This window comes from Pygoscelis adeliae, unplaced genomic scaffold (genome assembly GCF_000699105.1).
Source record: "Pygoscelis adeliae isolate BGI_AS28 unplaced genomic scaffold, ASM69910v1 Scaffold227, whole genome shotgun sequence".
Taxonomy (NCBI): Eukaryota; Metazoa; Chordata; class Aves; order Sphenisciformes; family Spheniscidae; genus Pygoscelis; species Pygoscelis adeliae.
In genome coordinates, this window is record NW_008825100.1 from 1474469 (window position 1) to 1483432 (window position 8964).

Genomic DNA, 8964 nt, shown 5'->3' on the forward strand with positions numbered 1-8964 from the left:
CTCTGTACGGCCCAAAGATCTTTGAAGGGAACCTAATGTCTACTGCATGCATCTAATCAAAAAGGCATGGGTAATCCTGCACGCCTCTTTCATCTGAATACAACACGGAAGGTAACGCTTCAATATGCTGAGCTGCCATTAATTTGCTACATTTTTCCCCCCTTTTAGAAATTAACTCTATCTTTTAAGTAAGCTTCAACGGGCTGTATTTTTAATAGGGATAATTGGAAGGTTTAGGGCAGCTTTTTCAGAAAGACCACATCAATATGAGCTTAGCCTAAAGTAGGCGCTTTCGACCCATTAAAGCAGCAGGTTTTAAACATATACTTATATGTTTTCCTGAATCAGGGCCTAAAATAATAACATAGAACATTTAAATAGCTGCTTTCTCTCCAAGATCTCAAACTGCTTGACAAAAACTTCTAAGAAATATTATCCCCACTTACAAAAAGGAAACTGTGAAACGTAGCAGAAATCTGACTTGCCTTGGTTGTTAATGCAATCAATCAGTGGCAAAAGGAGGAGTAAAGTCCTCAAACTCTTGCCCTATGATCTACCCCAATCCTTCAGAATGTGTTGAAATAATGATCAATGTAATCGAGTGTGGCAGAGAAAGAGATGTTGGTATTAAGTTTTTTTGCAGCCAAAATGCTTGTCCTAAGGTGAGGCTAATTTTTTATAGTTATTGATAAATACATCGATCACTTTTTAATGCATACACAGCATTCTAATTTGGTGAGTCTCCAGCTTTTTATTTACCTATTTTACAGTTCATCTTTTACTTCATTAGTCAGTATGTGGTGGATACGCTGTATATGCTTATGTGTATGTGTGATCATTATCAGTGAGCATTTTGCTCCGTTGGACTTGAAGATCCTTTCTTTGTATGAATCTTTCTGATAAACTGCACCCGATTATTTTGTAAACTATTTATATAAATTATTCTGTTAGGGAGTTAAATAATGGTATCCCTTTTCCCTTCTTCTGTATTTAAAAAGGAAAAAGGGGAGGTATTAGATGAGGTGCAGACACAGCTGGTAAATATAAAGCATCTCTCCTATGCCATGGCTACACCAGCATGCCCCTGCAGAGAGTTGCTTGGTCTGCTCCCATTTGCTTCAGGGTGCCCAGATGCAAGCCAGCTTAGCCTGTCCTCCACGGAGAAATGGCCATATGTCCCTGGGGTAACAGAGCAGAAAGCTATGTGGATGCCCTAAGGGAAGATACCACCCGGGGTACACAGAGAACGTCTATCTGGAAGAATGAGTCTAGAAACGTTTGCCTGACCAGGGGAGCTGCCTCTTGCTCACAGCCCTGAGGACATCAGCTTGAGTCCTAGGCAAGGTGCATCATTGCTCTCCCTCGCTTGGCTGTCTTTACATCAAACTGGGCATCTTTCTATGTGCTATGTAGTATGAATCTAGAAGAGATGGGTTGGCCTGACTTACAACAGCTGAGGTATGGCCTTTGAGGGCTAAGGACGAGCAAATGTTTAGCAACCTTTCGGAAAGACATTATTTTCCAATAAGCGTATTGAAACTGCTGTGTGCACAGTGGTTTCTTTGGGTGACCTGCCAACTCTCCTCTTTCTGATTCAAAGCATTTCAAAATGCCCAGAGATCACTCAGACTGCCGGCTGGATTTTCAGATGTGAGCCCTTCTGTGTGTTACAAGACAGCTGCATAAGGCTTATGTTAGGAACATCACAGATTATTCACGATCCATGGGAGCCCTCTTTAAAATCAGGAAGAATCCCCCGCTGCCTATGAAACTCAGAGAGAAATAATGTCCCCAGCAGGAGCCCGGAGGGGCTTTAAACAACGGTGGACATTGACAAAACATGCTGTATGATTTGGAAGTGCAAGGGAAGCAAGGGATATTATTTTTTTAGCGGCAGAACCTGGGAAGGCAGCAGGAAGCCTGCACAACGTCCCTGCAGCCAGGGACCCTGAGCCGCGGGAGCTGCGTTTTCCCAAAACCCAGGCAATCCCAAACAACTTCTGGGCCAAACTGAACCCTGTAAAATGCTTCATCCTGTCTGCAGAATAATCTTAGTGAGAGATTTGGGGCCGGAGCTCACTGAAATGAGAGGAAAGGCAGTAGCTGTCCCATGCAATGGCATCTTTACAAGGCAGTTGGGTTTCTACAGGAAGCTCTGCAAGGGGAAGCTTTTGGGGAGTGATGTTTGTCCCTCTCTTCCTAAACATCTGTACTTATTTCTAGATGGTGTTAGACCTGCTGCTTGGTAAAACATGGTGTTGTGGTGACATGGGCAAGGGTTTGCTTTCATAAACTGGCCGCTGGGCTCTGCAGGCTGCTTTCTGCACAGAGGGAACCTGTCTGTTCAGCCCTTGCTGCGTGTAAGATTGCACGGAGCTAGATGTACCCTCCTGTAACCTGCATTTTTGGTCCACTGAGCTGAAGCTATTGTAAGCAAACCTCATCTGTAAAATAGGAAGAATGTGAGGCTGGGAGCTTGTTTCTTTCCTAACGCTATGGCGTGAGTCACCCTGGTTTGAGCAGGGAGCCATGCAGCATGGGCCCCACTGACCTGGGCTGTTCTCTGACCAACAGCTCTGTTCTGGAGCCCCTGCTTATTTCTCAGACCTTATCCAAGGAAGAAATGCAAACTAAAAATCCACCAAAGTTACTCAGGGAAAAGTGAGTAAGAACTCTGGGATTTAGCCTAAAGCGTCTAAACTCACATTATAGAGCTTTGCTTCTACGAGAGAACACAGTGACCTTTGGAGTAAGACATTGGGGAGGAAGAAGAGATAAATGGTTATTTTTATTGTTGGCTTGTTTATGCCTTTTGGTGTAAATTCCCCTGCTCCTCTATTAGTGGTCTAGACAACCTCATAACTCAAGACACACTGAAGGCTGGATTTAGGCTGAGGAACGCAAGGTCTCTGCAGGGTGATTTTTAAGTTGCATTGTGGGAGCAGTTTTCCCAAAGTTCTCATTTAGGAGCTGGAAGATATTTGCTAGAGAAGTAAAGTAAAACTTTGGCCACCTGAAACAATATACCATATATTTAAAAGAAGGTTTCAAACAGCCTAGGTTTCCACTGTGAGAGGCAAGGCTCTGCAATCAATCAATAGATTTGAAGCTCCCAACATATGCACTAAACACGCTTGTGCACAGTAACATCATGATGGACATGTGCCAGACCCAAGTGAGTCAAACCTCTTATTCTTCCCAGGGGCAAAGACCACCTTCACGTGACAGGGGACTTGAAGGGAGAGAAGGGGAATAAGGGAACCATGTAGCCATGTCCCAGACAGTGCTAACGCAAGGGCCAAAGCTCCTGAGCTTCCCTGGACCTCCTCTGTGCCCACTAGACCCCAGAGAACATAGTAGGGGCATTGGGTTTAAAATGACTGACTACAACAAGAGGTGTGGGGTTCGCTTCTGCATCAGAAGATATTCCCTTGGCTCTCTGGATTGCTTGCATGTTACATGACTGGACTAATATCTGTTGCATCTGCTTCGTTCCTTTTAATCTGTTGATACCAGTAGTGATGTTGGGCTTCAGATAAGGTCCATGAGTGTTTCTGTTGTGAAGAGGATTTGTCTTATACTTCAAAGTTTTAAAAGGCAGGTCTAAGGAAAATGGCTACCTGATAGGATCACAGACTTGTCTTCTATTAGTGAGCACAAATCCATACTCTTAATTTATGTGCGCATATTGTGTGGTTGTATTGAACTACTCCCAAGTTGTCCTGGCAGTTAATTAAACCCCAAGAATTTCAGTGTCATCACTTCCGCATCTTATAAGCAACATCTTGGTTTCACCATGCCATCAGCAACAGTTGCCTGAGAAGGATGCGCACCCTGCACTGTGGGTCTGATCCAGCTGGCATCTCCATCCTGCATCCACAAGGATACTGGCTCCAGTCCTGGGGCGGTCGAATAAATTCAAACGCCATTGCCTGGTGGGCACTGAGGATGCCCATTGCTCTCTGGGAAAAGTTCTCATTACCTTCCCGCTGTCACGGTTTCACAGTGTTTTGGTGTTTGTTGGAGCTCATGTATGCGGTACTATGGTTTGTGCTCCCTGCTATCACCTAAGGGAAAATACCATGGCTTGACCTTTGGCATTTTCCATTCTCTTGCTACAGCTTGTCCCAGCAATGGTGTGGTAACCTTATATGATCAGCTAGTGCAAGGAGTGCAATCAAATCCAGCAATGCATCCCAAGGGACACAGCTATACCTCCTTCGGGCACAGGTGGCCTTGTCTGCATTGCCACAACCACTTCTCCTTAGCCCTGCCAACTTCCCCATGTTCCTGCATCTCAGCTAATGCTCGTTTTCGTAGCCACGCAGGATAAACGCATTTACTAAGTGATGCCTGACTTTTATTAGGGTCTTTCTGTAGTCCAGAAACAGCGTAACTTCTAATTTCTCTCAGACTGCGTGCAACAGGCTCCTTGACCAAAGCTGCATCAAGATTAAGTAAAGGCCTAATTTGCCCACCTCTACCATTTACAATGTTCCTGAGTTGGATTTTTTTTCCTGTTCAGTTCTGTCCCGAATCTTCTTGCTTTCTCCCTATGAAAGTTTTTCTCATTGCTCTCTTTTTGCTGCTTTTGAAGCCACTTTCAGTAAACTTTCATTCATGCTACTGATGTGCTTGTACAGATTCTTTCAAAAATGTGGATTAGTTTTGGCTTTCTAGTTTGTATGCATGGATGGAAACCACTGCTACCAATTTCAGTCAGAGTGGGACTGGGTGCTTTCTTTTCCTCCCCTGAAAGACACCCAGATCTCTCTTCCACTCTCCGTTGAACTTTCCCTGAGTTTTTCTTTCCCTGAATAATTAACAAAATGTTGATTTTCTACAGTTTAATGGCCATTTCACAAAGCCATTTAGATGATAGAAATATGTCTATGAGGATCCTAGAGTTAACGTGAGGAGAGGACTTCCCGTTTATTCTTTTTGAACCTATTTCCCCCCCCCTGCACTCTTCCATGCTGAAGCAGCTACTCATGCATTTTACTGACAGTTCCTTGACATTCATTCCTCTGCTGTGTTTTCTTAGGGAACCTCAGCAAGCACTGTTGTCTGCTCCATCCATCATACCAATGACACCACATGCAAACAGACGCCAGGGTCTTCGGTGAGGATGAGCCTTTGAAGACCAAACGCACAAGCTGGCATCACTTCGGCTGCCGGACACCTCTGGTTAGCAAGCACCTTTGGGTCTGAGGGAATTAGCCTGTAGAGGGAGACATGAGTAGTTTGACAGCCTGGCTCATGATCTTTGTATTATTATTACTGGTAGTGAAATTATGATAGGATCCAGGAGCCTGAACCACGGATCAGGAATGTGCTTTTGAAGGGAAAGTCCTGGCCATCCCGCTCTGGCTTGCACTGCGAGGCAGTCTTATGGCAGGCACGCACTAGATTTTTTTTTCAGCAGCAGCTAAACGGGAAGGTGCGAAGCATGGTCAGTCCCCAGGAGTGGGCTAGAGGTGCCCTGAAAAATACCCCCTCAAATATGTGTGGTGTGGATGGTGGGTCCTGAGCTCCACCTGTGTTGCTCCATGAATCTACTCGTACTGTACCTCACTGCTTGCGAGCACTGGCAGAGCCAGACACTGCACAGGCACATAGATACACGCCTCTCGTCAGCAAGAATATTGGGCGGTTAACTCTCTCTTCCTGAGGTTATTGAAAGGCCACGGGTGTTTGGGGATAGGTGCAAAGCACAGCCGCTGGTTTAGCTGTTTTCATTTAAGTTTTCAGTAGCAAAGTGATGGTTGTTGTTGGCGGTTGTATTATCATTTGATTCTAACTACTTTTAAGAAGTTGAAGGGATGAGGAGCTCTAAATGAAGTTAATGAAAATTAGTGTTGTGACAAAGGGGAAATTATTGGAAATATTTCCCATTAATATGGCATATATGTTTTGTTTAAGGTGTGTTATTTGCTAGAACAAAACAGGCTGTCAAAAGAACCAAGCAGGAAGGGTAACACACATAACCTTACAAAAAGCGTCAGAGAGTTAGTTATAAGGTATATAGCTTGCTTAGCTTTCTTCACTAAAAAAAACCAGCTTATCCAGAGTAAGAGTAGGATTAAAAAGAATGGACGTACAGCCTAGAAAAAGCTGGGGGCTCTGTTTGCCAGAGGCTGTGCAGCGAGTCAGAAACACCGGAGAGGAGGGCAATGGGGCAGTCTGCTTCTACCCATATGGTGTCATGGCTTAGAGAAGGCATACTAAAACTTGAAAAAAGAGCATCTGTGTTTGGTGAACTTGGGGTATTGCTTTCTCTCCTGTAAGATGTGTAACTCTCTGGTAAGGAAGTCAATACTGCTTTGATGGGAAAAGGTTGTTTTTGAGAAAATCTACGTCTCTGATGACAGTTTCAGAGTCTGAAGGGACTTGTAGTTAGAAAGTTGCACCGAGCTTGCCTTCTTATGGTTGAAGAACAAGGCACGTGCTGCCTAGTGAAGGTGCTGAAGAGCAGGAGGGTGTCCTGGTTAGAGTAACCTGCAGGAAATCAGACTCGTCCTGAGGAGGTTCACAGGGAGCCTGACAGCACTAGTGGTTGTGTCTAGCTATGGGGGGAAACACTAAAGCTTATTTTGACCAAAGTAATGCAAGTCCTGGAAGTACTCCTGAAAGCAGTACTGTGCTGGGACCATTCTTCTGTGAGAAAAGACTGTTAGCCCACTTTGCAGGCTGAGTTGGGGAAATGTGGCTCAGGATGAGCACTTTGTTGGAGTCTTTGGTGCTTACTGAAGACCTCTTCATTGCACGCTAGTTTGTCAGTACATTTCACACTCTCCTCTAAATCTCCCCAGGCTATAATGTACGTGAGGGCTACTCAGGCTGTTGGTCATCTTGATTTGGGCACTTCTATCATTATCCTCCTCCTACATACATAGTGTTTTAAGTCTTCTCCACAAGTCTTAGTAGTATTAAGAAAATTCAAAGCTGAAAATAGTTTTCGAAATGACTGCATGTTAAACCTGCAAAATATTACTGTACTTTATTGATAATGTTTCCATAATAAAAATATTTAATACAAAGTACGATATCCTGTATGAACTTCACATAAATATTTCCATTATATCGCTGATATGGATCAGAAAAAATTCAGTATGCACATCCTGCAAATGCAAGTGTAATTGATACAAGGTATATATCTTAATGTACATCTTGAGTAAACATAAGAAAACCATACCCTAATGGAAAACAGACTTTGTCTTACAACGTGCAATCATGCTTTTACATCTAAACTGGACTTTGGGTTTATAATACAAATCTTAATTCAGTCCTATTCAGAGGACAAATCACAGTTCACATACTTGTAAAAAACTTTTGTTCTAGGGGAGCCTTTTGTGGAAAAGCTTGGGAAACTCCATCCAGCTACAGTGGTGGAGGCAGGGGGGGAAGGAAGGATTGAGGTATCAGTTCAAACAATCTGAGGAAAAAGTTGAATAAACATTGAAGACAACAGAATAGAAACCAGACGCCAAATATTCATTCATGGGGTGTTCAAAGGGGATTTTGAGATTTATTTTAATTGTTGTTGAAAGAAAAAGATTAATTTTTGGATGAAAAATGTATGCAAATTCAGCTCTGGTCAACACCAAAAAAAAAAAAAAGTCTCCTATTCAAAGCAGAAAAAAGCAAAGCAAAGGAACCCATAATATCAACTTTTCAATCCCCTGAGGTGGCCTTTAACCTGAGTTTGAAAAGGGCAGGAAAAGAAAAAAAAGCTACATGGTAATAATAAAAAATGTAGTGCTTGAATCAAAGGACATGAATCTGGTCCAAAGATGGGAAAACTCAAGGGAGTGATGTGATGTGTAAACCAGAGAACAATGGGACTGCTCCCGAGTGTCCAAAATGATGTTTGGAGTACAAGGAATAAATAGGAAGAACCTCTCCTTCCAGTTTGCTGGCCCCACGAGGACTGCGTGGGCACCATGGGGTCGTGAGGGAATAAACCCAAAGGCTGCAATAATGAAGGTATATGTGTGTGTGTGTGTGTAGTGTGATATATTAACTGATGTTCAGTAGGAGCTGCGGGGCAGACTTGCTGAACGTCTCTCCAAAAAGGCAGAACAGGAATCACAGGAAAGCACAGTAAGGGTTTGTTCCCATTCAATGAGAAGGAAAGAGGCAGCTGGGGCTTTTATTAAATAAAAGTCAGGGGGTTCCCCAGAGCTCAGCTCGGGGGATTTTAGCTACTCAGGTACCTCCTGGGGAAGCGTGGTGGGATGGGACACACTTCGGTGTTAGCCGGCAGAGACGGCAGGCAGCAGAACACCGTTCTGGGTGTCGTACCACTGCCGGGAGGGAGCTGATGGAGAAGGCAGGGCAGATGGGAGGGTGAGTAAAAGCGAACGCAGCACAACCGAGTCCTCCGCTGCCTGCAAAGGAATGGGAGTGGGGAAATAACGGGCTGGTGGGCTTTAAAAAAATAACCCGAGCTGCCTAATGTTAACAAACATCCTGTGGGAAAGTTAATAGCTGCTGAAAGAGAGTCTATAAAACAAAATGACAAGTTGTCCTGCTATGGAGGGAAGACATGGCGCAGCATGAGTGCATCAGAAACTCTTCAGTGACCTGAGAAATAAGAGAGGAACAGCAACAAAAATAAATCCTAGAAATAAACATTTACAACTGTATGAGTGAGGAGCGCCCAGGGGACAGCGGGAGGTCTTGCCCCTCTCCTGGGCAGGAGGCTCACGCTGCCTGGCTTCGGGCGAGCGGAGCATTATAACAACGAGGGGTGTCTTTACACCCCGCGTTCACGAAGAGGTGCCCACCGCCGGGTACCCAACGAGGCAATTTTTTGGCAGAAAGGTGGGCAGGACGCCAACCGCCTAGAAAGGGCTTAGATCAAGTCAATCGACGAGCATCAGCCGAGGCGGACGGCAGCGGAGGGCCGGGGAAGGCCGAGGGCCGGCGGGGTCCGCCTCGCCTCAGCCCGCCTCACCCGGC